General features: G+C 36.9%; 2 long non-coding RNA genes across 2 annotated transcripts in view; both read right to left on the bottom strand.

Moving 5' to 3' along the window:
- Positions 1 to 19,989, bottom strand: part of LOC140848167 (uncharacterized) — a 42,852-nt gene extending 22,863 nt beyond the window's left edge. The window contains exons 1-2 of the long non-coding RNA XR_012128720.1: positions 19,722 to 19,989; positions 18,718 to 19,542 (exon numbers count right to left, since the gene is read on the bottom strand). This is a non-coding gene — a long non-coding RNA (uncharacterized lncRNA). The remainder of the gene's footprint in view (positions 1 to 18,717; positions 19,543 to 19,721) is intronic.
- Positions 19,990 to 20,197: 208 nt separating this feature from the next.
- Positions 20,198 to 24,146, bottom strand: part of LOC140848166 (uncharacterized) — a 45,829-nt gene continuing 41,880 nt past the window's right edge. Inside the window, exons 2-3 of the long non-coding RNA XR_012128719.1 lie at positions 20,723 to 20,830; positions 20,198 to 20,408 (exon numbers count right to left, since the gene is read on the bottom strand). This is a non-coding gene — a long non-coding RNA (uncharacterized lncRNA). The remainder of the gene's footprint in view (positions 20,409 to 20,722; positions 20,831 to 24,146) is intronic.

Below are 24,146 nucleotides of genomic sequence, written 5' to 3'. Positions count from 1 at the left end.
ACAGCCTCATAATTTCTCACAGTTGAGTCAATATTTTACACAAAAATACAAAGGTATAGTAATTTCTTCCCTTCCTTTTCTCTCTCTCATCTCAGGCCTGTTTCAGTGTATGGCCACTTTTAGCTCTCTTAAAAGTACAGAAAAAAAACTCAAGGTTGCACCATATCTGCTTCAGTGGCACTCGTTTAACCATTCAAAGAGCAGCTGAAGCTTGAGGATTATACCTCAACAGAATCATGTGCTCAAACATTGTTTCTCTGTGAAGATGAGAAAATATGGTTGAATTCTTCTAAGTAATATCCGTGTAAACTTTGGCTGAGTTTCTTAGTTTTTCTGAGCCTCTATCTTCTAATCTAGAAAAAGATACTATTAGCATCTTTTCTTTTGCAGGAATGTTAGGATATTTCATTTATGAAATACTGTTTATGAAGCACAGTGGATGCAATATGGAAGTGTTTGAAAGTTGATCATTATTATTCCCAATTGAAAAAAATAGGTCATGTTTTCATTTTAGATGGTAACTAAAACAGAAAAAAAAGGGAAAAGAAGGAGAGAAGGAAAGAGAAGAAATAAAATCCCTATTATTTAAATGCCAACTATGTGCCAAACTCTATTTTAAGTGCTTTATAAATGCTATCTCATTAATATTTACCCATGCAACTGGCTTTAAGATGCTCATTTTTGTAGGTGAGAACATTGAGACCTAGGGATTTTAATAGATGAAGTACTAAACAAAGATTAAAAAATAGATTTGAGACAACCCTTATTTGTGTAATTTTCTTGGACTACCTCCCTCCCCCTCCCTCATTAGATGTCTATAGTTTCCATGAAGGTTTCTGACTCACTCACGAAGATCATCTTTAGGAGGCTGAGACCCTTGAGCAATTATTAAACTCCTGTATCTATGTATATTTGTGGTGTGTGCTGTGTTTGCATGTGTATTGTTTAGGTAGAGAGAGGATTCAGTTTGAATTCATTTATTCCTTCATAGTATATTGTCTCCATTGGTTTAGGTAAAATCCATGTCATATCTCACTTTAATTTTTTAATTCCCACTTACTATAATTTCCCACTTCTATTGCTCTTGCCCTTCCATGGGCCCCTATCCTAATGTGTTTTTGGTTTATTCCTTACTTGCTTGTATTGTTAGAATAGCCATATGGGATTGGTGTGTGTGTGAACATGTATGAATGCATGGTATGGTGAATAACATGTTTCCAACCTTTTTCACTCAGTATTAATTTTTACAAATCTACTTGTGTTACTCTGTATACTTCAAGTATCTCTTCTCTTATTGTATATATTCCATAGTATGCACTGAAGCGCATCCCTCCACGGCAGATACCAAGTTTGGCTGCAACACTTCAAGGCCACAGGCAACACCATCCCTCTGCAGGCTAACAGACTCTTTCTAGGGTATATAGCCAGAAGTGTAATTTTCTAGGCCGTATGGTGATCCTATACTTGTTTGAACTGAGTTCTGCTCAGCAGAACTACATAAATTCCACTTGTGTAGGATTCCGTCTATATTCCCACATTGCCCCCAGCTCTTGGCATTGTTCTTGAAGAACATGTTATTTTAAAATAACATTCACCTCTATTAACAGTAAGATCTACAAAAAAAAAGGAAGATAGTTCAAGGAAGGGCATTTCACAAATCAAATCCAGTTCTTAAAACAGACTGATTGTGATCCCTTTGCTATAAGAGTTTGAAAACAGCACGGAGATGTGGTTTGTATCTCCACCGGAGAGGACATAGCATGCCCTCCATTTGGAGGGATAGCCAGTGCTTTAATTTAGTGGGAAGACTTGAAGCGTTCCTTTATAACCACTGTGGAGTGCAAAAATAGTTTTTACATGATAGCGTGAGAGGCGCACTAGTGCCTTGAGCCCCCGGCTGGCCAGCCAAGGACAACATGAGGACACCAGAGTTTCACATCACGACACAGACCTGACAGGCCTGCAAGGCTGCACTGCAAACACGGCACGGATAGCCCATGATCTCACAGAGCTCACAGAGCAGTGGGGAAGACAGAAAACAAGCAGAATTTACAAAAGATATTTTTGAGTCTGAGATTTAAGTAGTCTCACTGAAATAAACCTTTGAATCATCTGGATGTCAGAGCCTGGTTACATGGAATCTGTAGTTCATTGGCTCTTATCATCTAATTTAAAAGTCTTTCCCAATTCCTCTGTCTGCAGGAAAAATGAAATACCTTGCTCAAATAAGCTACTTACAGTATGCCCAGGCCCTTACTCTTTTTATTTAAGCAATTATCTCTTAATTTGAATTTGTCTGGAATGTCCAGATCTATTTTTTTGGCCAGAACATTATTCAAAGATTAATGGTCCTGAGAGAATAGTGTTCCTTACATGAGACTTCTGAGGAGCTATTTAATCTCTTTTCTAATTCAGCTGTGAAAGTGATGAGCTGGAACAAAAGTAACCTTGACAGGAATTGTCCTCATCTATTATTTTTTCTGTATCTCAAGGGGATCTGGTGGGCTCTTGAACTTGCCCCTTGAGCTAAATTGTTGGAAAGTAGTTTAGCTCCTGGCAACTTACCCAGTAGTCTGATAAATGTGACTTAGCTACCTTAGTTCTGGTTTGTGGGAAACAGCAGAATTTTCTATGGTTATTTTGTACACTGTTATAAAAGAGAAATCTTTTGTATGTGTGGGCTCTGTAGACAGGAAGGATTGTGAAGGAAAAATTACATGGTAACAATGAATCTGATTAACTCTGGGGATTTCAAGTATTACAGGCAGTGCTTTTCCCTCCACATTATCAATTTCATGGTGTTCAGAAGTAACTGCTAGGTTTTCTTTTAAGTATATTAGAAAGTATTTGTGTGTTACTTACTGTTGATATGACACATGGGATAAATTTTAGCCAAAGGGCTGCTTACTTCCTACATGACATGTGGGTTATTATCTGTGTCAAATGAAAGAATACTGTGTTTTTATTTTACTTTGTATAATTAAAAGTCTATAAAAAAAGATATACTGAGATTAAGGGAACTCTAGCATTCTCCTTTTTTATAGCCATTTTTATGGCTAATATAGTCATGCAAATTATAAAGTTGAAAGGATCCTATAATGATGCTATTCATTGGACACATTTCATTTCAGGCATTTCATCATTTGCTCACTTGTTTATACATTTAACAAATATTTGAGTACTTAATATGGTATGGGCACCCTGCTAAGTACTGGGGCTATAAGGGCAAGACTTAGGCAGTCCCTAACCAGTGGGGGAAATAGAACCCACACAGAAAACAAACTGATAATCACAAGAAAATGTTTTGAATGTTATAATAAAGAAACAGGGTAATCTAGGAGAATAGAAGAGACTGAGGGTCATGAAGACAGAAAAAAATTATGTTTAAGCTCAGACCTGAAGAATGAACAGGAGCCATGCAGGAGAAGAAAGAGAGGAGGAGTGATTTATAATGATTTAAGGAAAGAGCCTTTGGGAAGATTACAGACCAAAATAAAGATTAAGCATATTCAAGGAACTGAAAGGAATCCTGGTTTCTTTGACCTGGTGTCTGCAACGAGAAGAGGTTGGAAGCAGAGGCCAATCCATGTAAAGTACATTTAGGACTTCAGAATTTATCCTAAGCCCACATTAAATAGGTAGTATTATCCTCATTTAACAGATAAGGGAACTGGCTTAGAGAGGTTAAGTATGTTCCTATTTGCCAGGAAGTAACTGGTCAAGCCAGATTTTTAAACAAGTACTATCTCCAAATTCTATGACTTTTATCCTTTAATTTATGGCCTCTCTTCTAATCCACATAAAACTTAGCCACTGGGTGGCCTTATCTTGAACAAGTGCTTTTTTTTCAAAGAAACTTTGATCCAACTTTCAAACATGATTTTTCAAAGATTAAATATGTATTATTGTTTCTCAATAAAATTCCAGGGTTGGAGAGGTTTCAAATATATTTCAGGGTAAAGCTTTATATCCCTTTCCCCCCCTCTTTTGATCTCAGTAACCCCCATGCTTGGAAGTTCTTTCCCAAGTCTCTCCTCTTCGGACACTCTGAACACAAATGCCCTCAGCCTGTCCTATAAGCACCCATACTCCTTCATTTAGTTTTACTGTAACCTTCATTTTTTCCTGCTGGTAACTCTGTCCACTCCAATGTGAATTCAGCCATCATCTACAGATGCTCCACTTCTTTCCTCTCTTCCTCCAGTCGGCAGAGGCAATAAACTAGATGGAACTCTCCCTGACAACTCCATTAGAGGATATAACCACAAAAACGGTCACAGCCGAGAGAAGCAGACATATGTCCTCATGAATGAGGTGTGTGTTTAGAGTACAACTGAGAACCCAGTGTCTTGGAAGGAGGGCTGCTGCTCTGCAAAAACCAAACACCAATTCCCAGTATCTTTGGTTGGAATTGTAAAAGTATCTGGCCAGCCATAAGGTAAATCTATTGGAGTGGGGAAATATGGCTTGCTCTGTGTAGCACTGGGTAAAACAAGCCATTTTCTCAATGCCATTGCTCCAGAGAGAAACTGAAAGCCATTTCCAATTTTACCTAATAGAAAAAGGTTTCCTCCCTCAAAAATTCTTCAACTTGGAAACATACTTCAATTTGCCAAACATATCAGCACCAATTACTCGTAGTAAAACTCTTTATGCCATTATTTATGGTCCCACTCACACCTACTGATAAGAGCAGTTAATTATACCATTTAAGGGGACCTGATTACTTATGGGAGGATGGTGGCATCAAATAAACAGAAGAGTGGGATCATAAATGATGGCAGAAACAGGAAATTCTAATCAAAATATTATTAAGGAGATAAATTAGAGCACACACACATGAAGTCTGGGAACCAAAAAAAAAATACAAACAAAGAAGCTGAAAGTAAGTTGGTGACCACTGAAAATTAGGTTATATACTTTAAAATATATATCACAAAGTGCTAATAAAGGAAAATCACAGATGAAAACACAAGAGATATAAAGAAAAAGAAATCGATGTGTTGAGTAATGATCAAAAAATATCAGAAGGTAAACTCTATGCATATAGTAATCTTGTACTTCTTTACTATTGTGAATACCCATAATGTACCAAACCCACAGTAGGTGCTCAAAGAATGAATGAATGAATAAATGAATAGAATAAAATTTACCTAAGCTGGAAACTTAAAAGGTATACAACTAGATGAAGTAGACTCATTATTCCTTGTTCCTCTCTGACAAGTACAACTAGAAACCCTGGAAATGATACAAGGAACAAAGAAGAAAGAACTTAAAAAGATGGAGAAAAGAAGATGAGCTAATTTGGGAGCTCAAGATGAGAACTGCCCAGTGCCAGGACGTCTTGTATATCCTTACCCAACAGAGGAAGGTCTGCTAAGCCCAAGGTTTCCTGACCCCTAACCTAGCAAAAAAAGGCAGCTGAGGTGGGCTCACCCCTTCCCTGGATTAAACAGGAGTCCTCTGACAACATCAGGTGAATCAGCCTCCACAGGTAAGGAGGACAGATCAGGAGCCCCACCAAAAATAAGGAGACTGGGGAAGCACTGTCCTTCCCTACAGATCCTGAGACTCCTGTTTTCCACCATAGAGATGAGGTGGAACTGTCAGAAGAGGCAGCTTTGTCTGGGAAGCTTGTTGTCTCAGGAGTCTGAGACTCTCCTACCCCTGCCCAGAGATATCAGAACAATCAGAGGCATTAGCCCTTCCCCACTCAGAGATGCTCGCAGGCTCATCTCGGATGCCTTCTCTACTGTCCGGCAACACCAGCAGGAGTAACAGGTGCTCTGGCATTACCGGGCCGACCAAGCAGACCACAAGGCTCTGCAAACAACCTCCATGGGAACGGCAGCCCACAAAGTAGGTCAGACCTCATGTGATAAATCTAAACAGGATATTGCTTGCAAACATAAAAGATTCAAATACTGTCCAGTGCCCCCAAACATGACAGGCATAATTTTAAGACTGTAATAAAAAAATACCCACCATACCAAGAACCAGGAAAATCACAACTTGAATAAGAAAGACAATCAACTAATACTACTAAAGAAAGATAAAGATAATGTTGGAATTATCTGAGGAATGATTTCAAAAATTTCATTAAAATGCAACAGTCCATTACAAATTCTCTTTCAGGACATGAAAAAAATAGTAAATATTAGAAAAGAAATAGAATGAATTAAAAAATGATCAAATGGAAATTACAGAGATGAAAAATGTGATGACAGAAATAGAAACTCACTGAATGGACTTAATAATAGTGATGACAAAGAACAGAATCAGTGAATCTGAGGATAAAACAGTAGATTGATTGTTTACCTCATCTGACCAACAGAGAGGAAAGAGTCCAAAGAAAAGGATCTCAGGGACCTGGGGGACAATGACAAAACCAACATTCATGTCATTGGCACTCCAGAAGAAGAGGAAAAACAAAGTGGGACTGAAAGAGTGTTTGAGGAAATAATGTCTGAAAAATTTCCAAATTTAGTGAAAGACACAGATCTATAGATCTAAGAATCTGAGCAAATCCCCAAAAGTATAAATTATACGAAATCCACACCAAGACATATTAGAAACTTTTGAAAACTAATGACAAAGAGAAATATCTTTGAAGCAACCAGACAGAAACTAAACATTATCTATAGGGGAATCTCAATTCAAATAACAGCAAATTTGCCATTGGAAATCATGGAGGCCATAAGGATGTGACACAATAATTTTCAAGTGCTAAAAGAAAAGAATCATCAAGTGTGAATTCTATATTGTTTAGGAATTAAGGAGAAATCAAAAAGTTCTCAAGTGAAGAAGAACTAAAAGAATTTGTCACTAGCAAACAAACTCTTAAAGATTATCTAAAGGCAATTCTTCAGACAGAAGAGAAATAAACAGAAAGGAGGAAAGGGAGAGAAGGAAGTAGGAAAGATGGTTGAGTAATCTTGCTTTTTTCTCAATCAACATTATTCCTTAAAGAAGCATCCACGTTGTTTATATCAATTGCTCATTCCCTTTTTTTGGCTGAGTAGCATGTTATGGTATGTCTATACTACAGTTTAACCATTTGCCGATAGAAATGAGGATTGATTTGTAATTACCAGGATTTAGATTTGGGGACAGGAGTTGGAACAAGAGAGAGGAAGCTGCGGTTATGGAAAGGCAACAGGAAGAATTCTTGTGGTGTTGGAACCTTTCAGTATCTTAACTGAGGTGTTGGATACAGGAACCAACGTGATTTAATTGCATAGAACTTAATACACACACACACACACACACAGAAATGAGCAGGAATAAAACTGGGAGCACTGAATAAAACTGGTGGATTATATCAATGTCATTATTCTTGTCATACGATTATACCATAGTTCTGCAAAATGTTGCCACTGGGGGAAAGCTGGTAAAGTTTTCACTGGATCTCTCTGTATAGTCATTTACAACTGCATATAAATCTACAATTATCTCAAAAAAAATCTGAATTAAACAGAAAAGGTAAACTACGGTGGCTGCCAGCCCCCAAGTTGGCCCACGCGAGCCTGACCCTGTGCAGGTCATAAAGCACATGGGGGGTTCCGTCTGACTCTCCTCTGGATGGTACACTTCGGGGAAGCCACCCCTCTTGCATCAGATTTCCCATCTACAACAATGGGAAAGAAAAGAGAGAGATTTGCTAACTAGAAAAAAAGTATTGTTATATTCTTATCCTTTTGCAATTTACCCTTCATTTTTAGATCTCACAAGGATTCAAAAAGTATATGCCCTCTCTTTCCATGTATTGCCTGAGAAAGTACTCTAACCAAGAAAATGATGTGTGACCACAAACAGAACGAGTATTTATAGAAGACAATGGTGGGCAATGAATCTGATAATAGTCATAGTGAAATCTGAATAAATGGTTTTAATGTAATTTAAAATTGTAATCAAGGTAATAAGCAATAATTTATGCCATAAAACAGGCATTCTATGAGCAGAAAAATATATTAACAAGGAAGCAAAACACAATTTCAGCAAATGCAGGAGAAGGCAGGCAGGTGAAGGATTTATTTGGAAGGTGTAATCATCCCAAAGCTATGGTTTCTGTGAGGATAATGGGCAGCATTGGCCAAATAAGTACAAGGGGTGCAATTATAACATTATTTAATTTTGATACACTGTAGAAATAACTATTACAAATAAGTTTTTAAAGATAAGAAAGCAAACCCTAGTCACACTTTTCAATTCAGAAGGAGAAAAAAGGAATATTTGAAAGAGAATGCAAAAAGGTACTTGCTTTAGATTTCACGTCAAGGCAGAGATAAATGTCTAAAATAGGTCCATTTGGTTCCAAAGCCCATGTACTTCTACACTATTATTTGGACTTTATCTGCGGTTCCCAACAGGCCTTTACTGAAGATATTCCAAGTTAACAAGCATCTATCTTACATTTCTATCATTTTCAAGATTGGAGAACAAAGCAAATGTTAACAACTTACCCTTGTAGCTTCAATTGACACTGAAAGTATCAGGAGTGATAGCAATGAGAATAAAGGGAAAAGAAACAGGAATAATATTTCATGGTAATGGTCATTGACAAAAGGAAAAATGCATTATGTATGAGAAAAGGACATTTGACTCATTCAGTGCCCACCCAGGAGATCAAGAAGGAAGAAACTCAGTAAATTTGTGGTGTCCAGGAATACTCCAACCTTTGGCCCTTTGATAGTTGCTCTATATACTTTTTCACACCATCCGTACTTACGCTGTTAATAAAATACCAGCTAAATGGCAGTTCTAAAGAAATTATCTGTTTCTTAGAATATCATGTTCAAATTTCTAGCACTGGCTAGAAGGGAACACTTCCAAAAATGAACCTGGAGATCTGAGCCATTGAGAGAGTAAATCAGGTTTGCAAAGAAGTTTGAAGGAAAATTCTCTTTTTTAGGTTAAAATTTTATTTTTTGAAAAATTATATCCTATTTCAGAAGAATGGTGGGATATTTTAGGATATTTCTAAATGTTTTGTGACAGAATATTCTTTTCTCTTAGTGTGGTATTGCTCCTTGCCATAACAGTGCCAAGTGCTATGATGAGGTTTCATGAAACAGACAGGACTTGACCAAGGAGCCTTTGAACCAGGAAGAAGCAATGGAAGGTACGAGTACATGAGGTCCTGAACTATTTCTGTCCTATAATGTGTGCGGATGTCACTTTGAAGTTTCTGAGAGAAAAATCTCATGTTGAAATTTGGAACTTCGATTCCAAAGCACCTAGAAAAAAAATTTTTTTAATGACAAGTTTTGAGCACAAATACCATAGCTTTGAAAAAGTTAGAGGCACTGGAAAATGGGGAAAAAATGAAAAACTTCATTCAAGTGGCTGGGCCAAATAATGACTAAGGAGAAATAATAATCTGCAAATATTTGAGGGAAATATGGATCAAGAAGGGGAGAGGAAGTTCTTTTGAGTTACCTAAAGGGGTATAACTAAGACAAACAGGATTTAATTGAACAAAGAAATTTAGGCAGAGCATGAGGGAGAAAATGACCACATAAATCCCATCACTTGAATCGTTTTCGACTAAGTGGAAAAATCGCTCTATTACAGGGCTGTCCAGCCCTGGAAGAAGAGGGACTTGATGAGCACTGTGTCTTTTGCATCTTTAATTTCTAGTTTTGGAAATGAAAGAAAGAAGAGAAAAACTAAATAAGGGAACAACCTGGTGGAATAACTTGAAGACTTGAAGAAAAATTTTTTAAAAATCTAGAAACTATAGAATACCAATGATGAGAAGTGAAAAAATGAGAGTGAAAAACCCATAAAACACACCCATTTCAATAAATATGTAAAAATTTAAAGCAAGGCTAAGGAAGAAATGATGTCAAAGAGAGGCTGGGTATTTATTTAAGGATTTTTGTTTTCTGTTCACAATAAAAATCAAAGTAATCTAATCTTTCTCTCGAGTAATTAAGGGGCTGTCATGATTCTCTCTGAGAGTAAGACGGTTGTGTTCCTCTAGGATCTCAGCTAGCTTAAATCTACTGGGACAGACAGACAGATTGGGAAACTTCACAGGTCTTTGGGTAACTAAGCACCAAAGTTCCCTGGACAGAGGTACTCCTTACTCCTGCTCAAAGGCTCAGGGACTCAGCCTGCTTTTCTCTTTCCTTAACAGCTATTTCCTCCCACTCTATCCTCTCCACAAACACCAGCTTCTCCATTTCTTCCTGCAATGAAGAAAAGGAGTCAATTCCCTTTCATTTTTTAGATTTAATCACAACTGGGTGTCAACAGGAACCAATAATAACAGTTAAAAAATAACAACCAGTAATTATTGAGCACTTGTTTTATGCCAGGTACTCTGTTGAGTCCTTAAAATTCACTATTACTTTTGATATAAGTAAAAATCCTGTAAGTTAATTATCCATATCACATAGATTCTCAAATCAAGGCTAAGGGATGTTTATAACTTGTCCAAGGTCAAACAGGAAGAAAGCAATGGAGCTATGTATGATATCAGTGCATGTTACTAGGGACTAAATTGTGTCCCCCAAAATCCATATGTTGGAGTCCAAATCCCCAGTGTGACTGCATTTGGAGACGAAGCTCTTTAGGGAGGTAACTAAGATTAAATAAGGATCATAAGGAGAGTCCCTACTCTGACAGGATTCCTGTCCTTATAAGAAAAGGAAGAAATGTCAGAGATGTGTGTGTCTGTCTGTACACAGAGAGGAGAGGCCATGTGAGTCCACAGTGAGAAGGGGGTCATCTACAAACCAGGGAGAGAGGCCTCCCCAGAAGTCAATCCTGAGGGCATCTTGATCTTAGACTTCCAGCCAACAGAACTGTAAGAAAATAAATTTTTGTGTTTAAGGCACCCAGCCTGTGGTATTTTGTTAAGGCAACCTGAGCAGACTAATACATGTTATCTCAGTCCACAGTCTTTCCTTTAAAGCACTTCCACTATTTCTTATTCTTATTACTTATGTAAGTGAATTGTTTTCTTTTTTCTTTTCTTTTTTATTTTGGTATCATTAATCTACAATTACATGAGTGACATTATGGTTACTAGACTCCCCCCACCATCAAGTCCCCACCACATACCCCATTACAGTCACTGTCCATCATAGTAGTAAGATGCTATAGAATCACTACCTGTGTTCTCTGTGTTGTACAGCCATCCCCATGCCCTCCCCACATTATGTCTGCTAATCATAAGGCACCTTTTACCCCCCTTGTCCCTCCCTTCCCACCTATCCTCCCCAGTCCCTTTCCCTTTGGTAACTGTTAGTTCATTCTTGGGTTCTGTGAGTCTGCTGCTGTTTTGTTCCTTCAGTTTTTTCCTTGTTCTTATACTCCACATATGAGTGAAATCATTTGATACTTGTCTTTTTCCGCCTGGCTTATTTCACTGAGCATAATATCCTCTAGCTCCATCCATGTTGTTGCAAATAGTAGGATTTGTTTTCTTCTTATGGCTGAATAACATTCCATTGTGTATATGTACCACATCTTCTTTATCCATTCATCTACTGATGGACATTTAGGTTGCCTCCATTTCTTGGCTATTGTAAATAGTGCTGCAATAAACATAGGTGTGCATATGTCTTTTCAAACTGGGCTGCTGCATTCTTAAGGTAAATTCTTTGGAGTGGAATTCCGGGTCAAATGTTATGTCTATTTCTAGTATTTTGAGGAACCTCCATACTGCTTTCCACAATGGTTGAACTAGTTTACATTCCCACCAGCAGTATAGGAGGGTTCCCCTTTCTCCACATCCTCACCAGCATTTGTTGTTGTTTGTCTTTTGGATGGTACATCCTAACTGGTGTGAGGTGATATCTCATTGTGGTTTTAATTTGCATTTCTCTGATGATTAGCAATGTGGAGCATCTAAGTGAATTCTTAACCACTAAGATTCAGAAGACAGGTTATTCTTTAGGAAAGCAAAAGTCAAAGCACAAAAATATTCACTTAAAGAGTAGTTCCTACTCAGACATCTTTATCTGTTTATAAATTATATTAATTCTTCAAAACTACCTTTATCAGTTTATGGGTGATTATCCAATCTTGTAAGTATAAGAAACAGGCCTGGTATATCACAGGAAAAGCTATTGAGAAATCATAAACTGAAAGACTTAGCACAGTTTGAAATTGAAGATGAAAATAATGGCAGGGATGATGCCGGAAAAAAAAAACACTCTAGAAGAGAATGGTTTTGAATAAAAAATTACAAAATGCCATTAGGAAAAATTGATGAAGCTTCCATATTTCTTTGTAAAAATGACCCTTCATGTTCTGTAATTTGTCAAATGTAAAATGAAGGATGCCTTGACATTATATCAAATGATTTTGTCTGATTTCCCTACCAAAAAAAAGAGAACTTGATTTATACTTTATTTCTTCTTAATATTAACACATAGTTGAAGTATATTTAATTAAATAACCTAATTATATTACTCAGTTTAATAAATATACTTTGTTTTACTTTTCAATATCAAACTCAACAAACCTTTTGTTCACTGTTAAATTTGAAATTCTGGTCCCTGTTGAAGTAACTTCACTTAGCCTTTTAACAGGACTAAGTTCTTAGGTTCACAGAACGCAAATAACAAAAGTTATTTCATTTATAATTCTTCCTTTACATCTTATTAAATAGAAGCCTCCTTGGTCCATTGCGTCTACTTTCACTTCTAAGCAGTAGAGTTAACAATCAATTCCCATCTCTCCTTCTCTGGTTTCTGTTACTACAACAGCACTAAAAGCCAGCAAAGGATGCTGTTTTGTGTTTAAGTCCTAAATTCAATTAATACTTCTACAACTCCTTATTTTGCTTTTGGTGAAAATCCAGGCTACAAAGACATGTTATCCAATGTTCTCTAATGGGACAGTTGTTCATGCTAAAGAGGAGTCCAACAGATAGAGAGGAAAAAGCTCTAAGAACAAAATAGAATGTTATTTGGGAATTAGATAGTCATCCTTATTAGAAAGTATCCACTACAGGTGTATTTACAGAGTCAATTCATGGTGATGAATAGAAAAATGAAAATTAACCTGTCTTGGGTAAATGCTGCTTTGACAAAGTTCCCAATTCAATTTGTATCATGAGTTCTTGAAATATCATCTAAGACTACTCAAGCCCACCTTTTCTGAGATGTCAACTTTCAACCAGCAGACTGAAGCAAGATATCAAACAGCCTAAAATATCCTTTCCATTTTTGAATGCTTCAAACCTTTCCACACTAAGGGATTTATGACTATTTCCGAAAAATTCAATCACTTCCCCTGCAGTTTAACCGGCACTATGTTGAAGAGGTAATTTAAACATTAGGACGTATATGTCATTTATGAGGAGCTGTTTGTGTACTTGTGTGATAGCAGAAAAATAAGAGAACATTGGATTCTGCTGTCAGGCAGACCTGTGTTTGGTTTCCAAATCTCTTTCGTACAAACTCTGACCAAGTCTGTAACTACTCTGAGCCTCAGCTTCCTCAGCATTAGAACTGGAACAATAGGATTGTTGAAAGATTAAGTGTAGTAATATATATATATAATGGTAAGCACAGCATTGACATATGGCAGGCAAGTCAAAATTACAATTAGTATCATCAAAGTATTTTCTAAAAAATAAATAAAAGTTTTTTCTTTTAAACTGTCTAACCACGAAATTACTTGTTCTGAAAATGTGGTATGAGGAAAATTTGTACAGCCATCCCCATGCTGTATGAGGAACATCACAGTGTGGGGTGCTTGTTTAAAGTGTTCATTTCTGGCTCCCACCCAGATCTATTTAATTTTCTAAACTCATTTATCTATTGAATGAATCAACAAATATTTCTGCACACTTAGTATATGCCTGTCACTGTCTGGCATTGGAAAAACAGTGATGAATAAGACAGACAACTTCCCTGCCCTTATAGGAAGACACAAGTAAATAAACAACACAATCAACAGACTGTTAAGTGTTATAAATGAAAAAGGCTGATGACAGAACATACTGTGGAAAGCCCGTTTGAGGTTGGGTGATTTGGTAAAGCTGTTCAGCGGAGTTGACATCTGAATTGAGACTTGGAGGAGGAAATTGAGACCATTATGGAGAAAGCTAGGGGAAGAACATTCCAGGCAGAAAGAGTAAAACAATCCAACAGCCTGGAAACATATTGATAAAGGAGACCAATGTAACTGGGAGGTAGTGGGAGAGAAAAATGGGATGAAATGATACTGGAAATGTTGGAGAAAAAAGAATGTAAGTTTCCCCTTACACCACTCAGATCCATTTTCTTCCTACTGTATTTTCTCTGCATCTTGAAACAGCTTTTCCAGGATTATAGGTGCTCTCTTTTTCTGGGGAACCATACATGAGAAGGTTAGTGAGATAAAACATAGGCCCTACCATAATGTTGTCTAAGACTGCAACCTATGCTTATGGTCTCTTTACTAACCATTCTAGATTCCTCTGAACATCAGTTAGCACTTCCGGTGATCTAAGTGGCTTACTTGGTGGGGTGACCCAGACCCTCATTCATGAGGGAATCTAAGTTCCTGGTAACCATGTCATTCTCAGGCCATGACTGCTGTTCTTTGCTATTGCCATCAAAACTGAGTAGGGCTGCAGAAGCATATCAAAAGATGCCACATTGGATCATCTAGTTGCCAAATATATTCTACCCTGTTCCCACTGTGTAATAGCCATTCTACTTCTCCCTAGTATTGAGGGCTACTTATGCTCTACTGCTGATCTCTTTGCATGGGAGCCCAAAGTAAATGGATAGATAGCAGTTAAGGATGGCAGTCATACCTTAGAATTTAATTGGATTTTTACCTTTTAGCCTCTAGCATCACAGAGCATAAATCTGTTGGATTCGAAGGTACATATTTCCCCCTGTGGGTAACTGGAAGTATTCATATATGGGGCTAATTTGATTCCCATGCCTTAGTTCATGGACCAACATATTCAATGTCTTGGGGACATAACACTATATTACTGTCATTGATTTGAAGCAGGTATTAGTACACTATTTTGACAAAGGGCCAAATAGCATATATTTTAGCTATTTGTGAGCCACAGGGTTTTTCTTGCAACTGCTCAACCCTGTGCTTATAGTATGAAAGCAGCCATAGGCAATATACAAATGAAAGAGTGACTATGTTCTAATAAAACTCCATTTACAACAAAGGTGAAGGCCAGATACCATGCTTGGACTATAGTCTGTTAATCCCTGATTTAGAGTGTACAATGAATCCTGGAGGATGGCATTCCATCCTTGTGGGGTTACATATCCTAGCTGGTGCCAGGGCTGCATATTCAAAAGACTAATGCATCACAAGACTAATGGCCAGACCCATCAGGCCAGCAGTGTCTGGGCTGTGGGCTGCCATGTGACAAATACCTACCACCACACCCACTTTATTGTAGGTGGGATTTAGGGTCTGATTTGATGTTATGTGAGATATTTGGTTATCTGGTCAGCAGATTAAATATTCTGCAGCCCTCAGATAGTGCCAGCCAAGACCATGTCAGCAGGAATGACAGAATGGATACTAGTCTTCTCCAAGGTAAAAGTGATCCTGTGCAACCACTTTACTATCAGCTGGTGGGTAACCCTTCTCAAAGGATGGTGTTACTGTAATGGGGGCTCATTGCTAGTTTTCCTTGCTGGCAGAAGGGGCATAGCTGGCAGAAGGAGACAAGTTATGGCAAGTGGAAACAGATGGGTTGGGCCCTGGTACAGCCTCTATCCTTGCCGTTCTGGCTATTCCTTCATGAGCCCATTGTCCCAACACTGAGGTAGAGTATGACAGATGCCATCTCACACCAGCTGGCCCTTAAGTTCACCATGATATTTTTTCTCACCACAGAAAACCCTTAGTAACATAAGGGCCTCATGAGCTATATATTAGAACTGTTTGTATTGTACTGAACCTGCTAGCGACCTCTTACCTGCTCTGAGCCTCACGAAAAACAGGTGGCATTTTTTGTTTCACAGTAAATAGGTACAACAAACATTTCCAAGTGTATGATGTTTTACTTCTCTGTCCTTAAAGAGGTTCACAAGGCATCATGATACCTTCCTAGTGGTGGGAAGTATGAGTTGAAATAATTTCTAACTAAGGAGGTGATACACAGACATGCTCTTGACCACTATGAAATTCACCAACGTGGCAGCCTGAGAATCTTCAGAGAGTACATCTCCCACCCTCTGCAGCATACTTGTCTTCTCAAGGAGCACATATATCTTATCAAGGTCTGCAATATATTTGCCACTTCTTGCTTATTTGTGTCACTTAACATGAGTCATCAATGCAGGGGACCAATGTGATATACTGCAGAGTATACAGATGGTTGAGGTCTCTTAGAACTATATTGTAAGAGAGGGCTGGAGAATGAATGCAGCCTGAATCAAGACCATACATATTTCATTCCACCTGAATGCAAACTGGTTTTAGTCCTTCCTTGACAGAGATGGAAAATAACACATTTGCCAGCTCAGTGACTGCATATACCTGAGTCTATGTTAATGTGCTCTAGCAATGACACACCCAACAGCAGCTACAACTGGGGCTAATATTTTGTTGAGTTTGCAGTTGTATACTGTCATCCAACAAGATCCAAAAGTTTTTACAGAGGAAAGACTGGTAAATTAAGTGACAGGAACAATCATTTCTGCCTCCTTTAGGTCTTAATCTCTACCATTCCTGCTAGAATGGAATATTGTTTTTATTTATCAGCTTGACTGGGGCTGGAGTGGGCAGTTCCAGGTGCTTCCACCTAACTGTCCTTACTGTGATCACATTTACTCCACAGGCTAAGGAACCAATGTTGGAGTTTATCAACTGCCAATTACATGTTTTGAGATAGGGGTAAGAATGCATGTGAACCATCCCTGGGCCAGAGCTTCAGTTATTACTTCATAATCCCCATTCCAATAGGGGGATCCACGATGATGCTTCAGATTCCAGGGTATCAGTGTAAACTTAGACCCTATATTCAAGAGTCCTTTAAATGTGTGGATATTCCTCTTCCTCAGTGTATGGTTACCTGAATAAATGGCTCTAAGTTCTTTTGGAGAAATAACTGGGAGAATTATTGACATATGCATTTACCGTGGTTTTCAAATCCTTTCTCCTGTGGATCCAGCATCTCCTTCAGCCAGTAGGTTCTAGGCTTGCAACTTGGCTCAGGTCTGGAAACTGGACAAGGGATTGTAACATTTTACTGGAGCTGGTGCCCTCAGCCTCCTACTCATTGTTCTTTCTTTTTTGTTCTTGTTGTATAACCTGATTGGTTGCCCATTTATCCTTCCACAATAGGAATATTGTGCACCATTCATCATTTAGCCCTTTGCAGATCAGACACTGAGTTCCATTCCAGTCTTGTTTCTCATTACAGTAATTGTACATAGCTTGCTTCTGATGATTAAGCACCTGGCCTCTATCATACGTATTTCCAGTTCTGTAACAGCTTCTCTTCTATCATTCCTTGCTCACAGGAGAAAGCCATCATTGAAACTCCCAGTGGCAAAGATGTCCCTCTCACCAGCATAATCCCTGCCCCCCAACAAAATACTGTCAGCTGATGGGGTTTCCAGGTGCACATAACATAATCCTTCTAGTCTGTTCACTTCTATGATCCCTGCCTCAGCTGTTCATCACAGTAGTTCTAGAATTTCCACTTCATTTACATTCTAGCAGTATGTTAACTTGTTTTTCCAAACAGTTACCAGGAAGTTAAATCCTATATCCTGCCAAATAAACTCTCATTTATCCACCTTTATGTTCTGTCCCCCTAATCCAGCACCTCAGGAACAAATCCTATAAAAGCTCTCCAGGTCCCTGGTGGTATATATTAACCAGGTCTCAATTATCCTTTGGTATATATTTCTTCTATTTCTTTAGTACTTCCTAGCACTTCCCTGGCTGGGCTACATTGTAAATTGACCCTAGATACCAGTCTGGTGTTCAGGAGAAGAGGTGGAAACAGATCCTGAGAGTAATATGTATTTTCTTGCAAAGCAAGGGGGAAGCGCTAGCCTTTTAACAGGGATGCATGGGCCACTTCTGTGGGCTCAGAGGATCTAGGAATTCAAGATATTTGATACTTTGACCTGGATGGCCCACCCCTAGACACAGAATTCTATACCTTCCCAATAGGCTTCTGACCTTGGCATATCAGATTTGCCACAGTGGGGAAGTTGACCTCCTCTAGAGCTCTACCACTTTTCATAAAGTTCTTTTCTTCCCTTTTAGCAGCAGAAATTGAGAGTTTCTTTTTGTGATAACAAGAAGGCCCTCTGGCTTTCAAAGGTCACATTTAATTAATTATCAATTACATTTAGTATTTTAATGTCTTCATTAAATGTACCAATAGCATCCAGCAAAGGCTGTCTTATTCCATTGTCTTTATAATTACTTTATCTCCATAACCTTTCAAATGCCCAAGATACTCTCCAACTGAGGCATTTCCTTTCAGCCCCATCCCATATCAGTTCCCCATTTGTGAATGTTTTAACCATATATCACTGCAATCTGATGAGGTCTATGGGTACTGTACCCACAAACAATGATGAGGTAGGCCCTCATCACAGCTGGCCAGAGTGAGACCCAACACCATGATCTCACTCTTTAGTCCACCCCCTGGAACCACTCCTGACATCAACTGTTAGAGGATATGTTCACTGTGGGAGAGACTTTGAGATGAAAATTTGCATGCAAGAGATTTGGGGAGAAAGTGGGTTTGGGAATAATACTTACTGGTGAAGGTAGAGCAGTATCAGGCAGAGGGACCAGCTGAACGGGTATCCAGTTCTCTAGTTCTGGAGTGGAGAATGGCCCTTCAGAGTAGTCCCAAAAGGAGGCAATGAAATTGGGTCTTCATACCTTTCTAAGCAATCGATTATTGGATGCAGGATGCTCTAGGGATGAGGCAAATTAAGCCAAGAGTAATTTCCAGAGAAAGGCTCAGGTAAGAGCTATTAATAACCGATAGTTCTATAACCTGAGGCAGGGAGTGCCGTGGCTCTGAAGGGCAGTGTTCAGATCGCACAGCCGAGCATCCACTCCATCACCACTGGACCTACTTTTGGTGGAGTTAAACCTCTCTGTAACTTTCAGAATGACTCCGGTGGCAAAGGACCTTGAGCCAAAAGAGCTCTTGAATGTCATCAAGCTGGCACTTCCAAAAAATGGTATCCATACAAGAAACGGCTCAAGTGCCCATGAGTTTGACATCAGTGCGGCTGCCTTCAGTATAACGCACAATTATTTCTTAAGATCCAAAAATAATCACTCAGTTATTTCTTCCCAAGAAAATGTCTTCCAATTTTACAAATGAGGAAGGAATGTCATAATACTTAGAATAATAGAATGAGTTAGTATGCTTCCAGTAAAGCTTGAACTTCATCTTAAACATGTACTTCTGTGGGTGAATGGCCAGCAGAGCCAAAATCCCTCTCACCATCTTCTGAGTATGATCTCTGAGTCTGCACAATGTAACTTTTCAGAATAGGAATTTCTGTTAATGCTTTATAATCAAGACGTCATCCAGTCAATCCAAATTCTTGTTTAACTCCTGTGTACCTATGACAAAGAGAATAAGATATTGAGCTAATGCAATATCCGTGACTCCCAAAAATAAAGTATGCAGTTTTGTTCATCAATATTTAATGAGCTGAATGTATCTTTTCTGATTTTTCACTGTGCATTTTTTAAAATCAATAAAAACTTTTATAGTAGTAAACACTGACACATAAACTTACCAGAACTAAAGAATTAATAAGGCTCAGAGCAAATTCCTCAGTCTAACTTCAGCATCTGAATTCAGTTCAAGTTAGATCCAAATCCCTGAAAAAGTCTTCAGAGAGAACTAGTGAGTCCCTGATATTTAGAGGCACCATATTCTTCCATTCTCCATTTCTCATGATACTTATAGGACAGATTTACATGTGAAAGAAGAAGAAAGCAATCATATATTGCTGTTAATCAGCAAACCATGAGAACTGGTCAAAGGATTGAGCAGAGAACCAAACTTTGTAGCTGTCAGCAATATTTAAGTACTTTCCAGAATGTTAAATTTGATGACTTAATTCGAACACTATTTAAATAAGCCAATTAATATAAAACACACCTAAGGAAATAAGTATGTGAGTTCACATTAAATTGTTCATAAATAATGAACACCTCAGGAAGATTGGTTTTATATATAGCTCATTTTTCCCCTGATGCTTACCATGCATTAGGGAAACAAAAATGTATTACAGCTGGGAAGTCAGTGAGCTGCTTTATGCCAATGCCTCAGACTTTTTTTCTGGATTCCACATTGAAGGAAACATTTGAGACTATGCAGAAGTTTCAACCTTTCCTGGACACAAAGTAACCTGGAGATGGGGCTGCCTGGCTTCCTTCTGTATGGAAGAGGCACTGAGAATCTTCCAGGCTTTAGAACCCTGTTGAAAATCAAAACGCAAGTCATACATACCACTGCTAAAATCCTATGAAGGAGATACTATTATTCCCATTTTACAAATAAAGATTCCGAGACAGAGAGATATTAAATATCTTGCCCCAAGCCACAAAGATAGTAAGAATGGAGACATCATTCAGTTGCAAGCAGTTTGTTTGCAGAACTTGGGGCTTTAATTACTTGGCAATGCTGACTTCTGCCCATATTATTTGTTAACAATATTCATAAAACAAGTAATATTTAAGAAGAAAAATCAGGAGTGAAAAATATATGAATCATACAGAGGAAGCTAATTACCCCACTTGATACTAGTTTCTCATCCAGTAAGGCATCTGCATTTGATCTTCAGTCTTCATCAGAATCATGACTCAGTGGACAGCAAATGTTTCAGACACTGAAAGAGAACTGGATAGATAATTTTTCTAGTGTTGTAGGAAATACTGTTACCAAGTCCAATCCTTTCAAATCTCTGAGTTATCCAGGTGGCATATTTGCTTTGCCAGCTAATTAATCTACTAAATGAACTACTCACACAATTCAATCAGATATCATTCTTGAGCTTCCTTAATTCATTTTTCTTGACTTTATTTTTCTAAGTGGAAGTGTGAACAAAATTATAGTTTTTCTAATTTAAAAAACAATATGCATTTTATGTAAAAAAATATGAATGATGAAAGCTATATAATTAAAAATTAAATTTATTTATATTCCTGTCTGACAAAGGCAATGGTGACATTTTCACAGATTTTTCTCCTGCCTCCTACTTTTCCTTCTTTCTCTTTCTCCTACTCCTCCTTCATTTCGTTATTCTTCATCTATACAACTAGTGTACATCCTATAAGTATGGCTTTCCATTCTGCTTTTATCATTGCATAATGCCTAAATCATTAAATATTCTTCAAAAGCAAAGTGGCTGATTGGATAATATCATATTATATGAATGCAACTTAAAAGAAAATTCTGAAATTTTCTTTTTTGAAAAGTAAAACTATAACAGACTTCTCTGTTTATTTCCTTTGTCAAATTACCATCACCAATTTCCCAGATACCAGCGCTTCAATGAGCCCCTGCAATTTCTTTAATTCCCTCCGGCTAAGCTTCACACTACAGCCTACACCATTTGCAAAATTAAATGATTGCTCTTGGAATAAAGACAAGAGACTTTAAAATGACCTACAAATCCCTAAATGGTCTGGTTGCTACCTCCACCACTAGTCTTGTCCTAACCATCTTCCATTTTATTCCCTGGGCCCTCACCACAGGATCCTTGATAAGGTTGTTTCCTCTTAGAATCCACCTTCTTCACTTAATTAATCCTTAATCATTCCTCAAGCTTCAGGTCAGTTATCACTTTTCAAGGAAAATGTTCTCTGATTGTCCAGAATTCATATGCCTTGATATATGCCCTCATGGCATTGTGTATATTTCATTCATAGTAATGACTGCATTTTGTAATTGTGTATATTTGACACCTATATCTTCCCTATATAATAAGGTCAATTAGTCAAGCATTTATATCACAGTGCTCTTTATAAAATTAAATATTACCTTTTACAACAAATCTTGAATTGATATAAATGAAATACTGTATCACTATTTTATTTGCATTCGTTTAAAGAAAACATGTTTTTCAAATTCACATTAGTCATTTGTAGTTTTTCTCGGAATCTTCTATGTGATCATTATTCACATTTCCATTATGATGTTGATTCATGAGTGCCTTATGAGAATTAATCACATCTTTTCATTTGTAGATATTTTTCTCTGGATCAATTATTGCTCTTAAACTGTGTTTATAGTAATTTTGGTATTTGTAAATATTAAATTTTGTGTAATAAAATTTACCAGTAATTTTCTAATGATTTCTTAATACTTTAATGCTTGAAAAGGAAGGCATTTATTATCCCAACATCAGTTTATAGTAACATTTTTCTAGTTTTCTAAGGCTTTATTCTTTATTATGTTTTCTTACTGTTATTTTTGGAATTTAAGTGAACAGAGCTGGATTAATCACAATCCTTGTTTCATGATACATTAATCATCCTTGGTCCATGCACAGCTCACCTATATTCATTCTTCATTGCTAAATAATATAATGAATTTTGAATCTTCATTACCTTTCAAGACATCTTCACAAAAATATACTATTTTGAACCGTATATTCATAATTTCTTGCTTTTTGAAAAGAACTTTAATTATGCATATATGTGTGTCTGTATGCAAAATCAATATATATTCATAAATAATGAATACTTATTAAATGTAACTGTATATAAGTATATACATATATAAAAGCATATAACTATAGATGCATCTATAAATATTCATGTGTAAACATGCATATATATATTTATACTAATATAAATGTAACCAAACATATGTATATATTACTTATTTTTGAACTTCATAAAAAAGTGCATTATACTTTTGTAGTCTTCTGTCACTCATTTTTTTACCCAGCATTTTGTCAAGATTAATCCACATGATTGGGTATAATTCAATTCATTCATTTTTACTTTTGTGTAATGTACCATTACAGGAATATGCCATAATTAAACTTTATCAATAAGCATTTATCTTATCAAGAATTTGATTAAAAATTTTCTATTATTACAGTTTATTGTAAAGCTTCTTGTATATGTCTTCTGTATATTTTCAGGAACTTATCTTAAGTAGATACAATATTAGTTAGAATTTATGGGATATACAATACATTCATCCAGGAAATGTCACACAGCTGGCAAAAGTCATTGTAACAATTTGCATTCTTCAGCAATGTAAAAGAGTCTCCACTGATTCACTTTTTCTCCAACTTAGTACTGTCAGATTTTCTTACTTTCTGCCAAATACATCAGGATAAATGGTATCTCATTTGGGTATCATTTCATATTATTTTCTTGATTTGCTTTCTTAAGTTTGAACATATCTTCACATGTGTTTCCTCCTCTATGTTCATATCTTTTACCTATTTTTCTATTGGGCTTTTTCTTTTATAATTGGTTTATAAGCATTCTTGATATTTTTTAAGGGTAATTGTTTGTCCTTTATATGCATTATAGTTACCTACTACCAGTTTGTATCCTGTTTCTTCACTTCAAGAACTCTTCTAATAAACAAATTTTAAATTTTAATCCAATTTATTAATCTTTTCATAATTTACATACTTATCTTACATAGAAAAATTTTCACCCATATTTTCATCTACAAGTTTTGAACTTTTCATTTTTGTATTTAATTTCTTGATCTAACTGGGGTATACGTGTGTGTGTGGGTGTGTGCATGTGTATTCATGTGGTTTGAATTGAGATTTAATATTCATTTTCTCCATTTGGATAACTGATTCTTCACTCTTCACATATTGGATGGTCTCTACTTCTGCCAGTGACTTTGCATTCCACTTCTGTCTTAGATGAAAGACCATTCATGCATTTTATGGGCTCTGTATACCATTCTTTTGGTTAATTTTTCTATTTCTGCAGTGATATTCCAGTACCTTTATTGCTGTAACTCTATGATTAAGTATTGATATCTGGTTATTTCCCATTCCCTACTTTTCTTATTTAAATACATAAGGTTACCTACCACTCCTGACCATTCTTATTTAGATATGTATTTGGCCATTTGTTATTCTATGAAAAATTCAGAATGTTTGTCATGTGCTATAAAAACTTTGTTGGAATTTTGATTAGAATTATCTTGAATGCATAAATAATTTGGGGAA

Source organism: Manis javanica, chromosome 3 (genome assembly GCF_040802235.1).
Source record: "Manis javanica isolate MJ-LG chromosome 3, MJ_LKY, whole genome shotgun sequence".
NCBI lineage: Eukaryota > Metazoa > Chordata > Mammalia > Pholidota > Manidae > Manis > Manis javanica.
The sequence above is the reverse complement of the archived record's forward strand: the minus strand, read 5'-3'. Positions and strand labels throughout refer to the sequence as shown.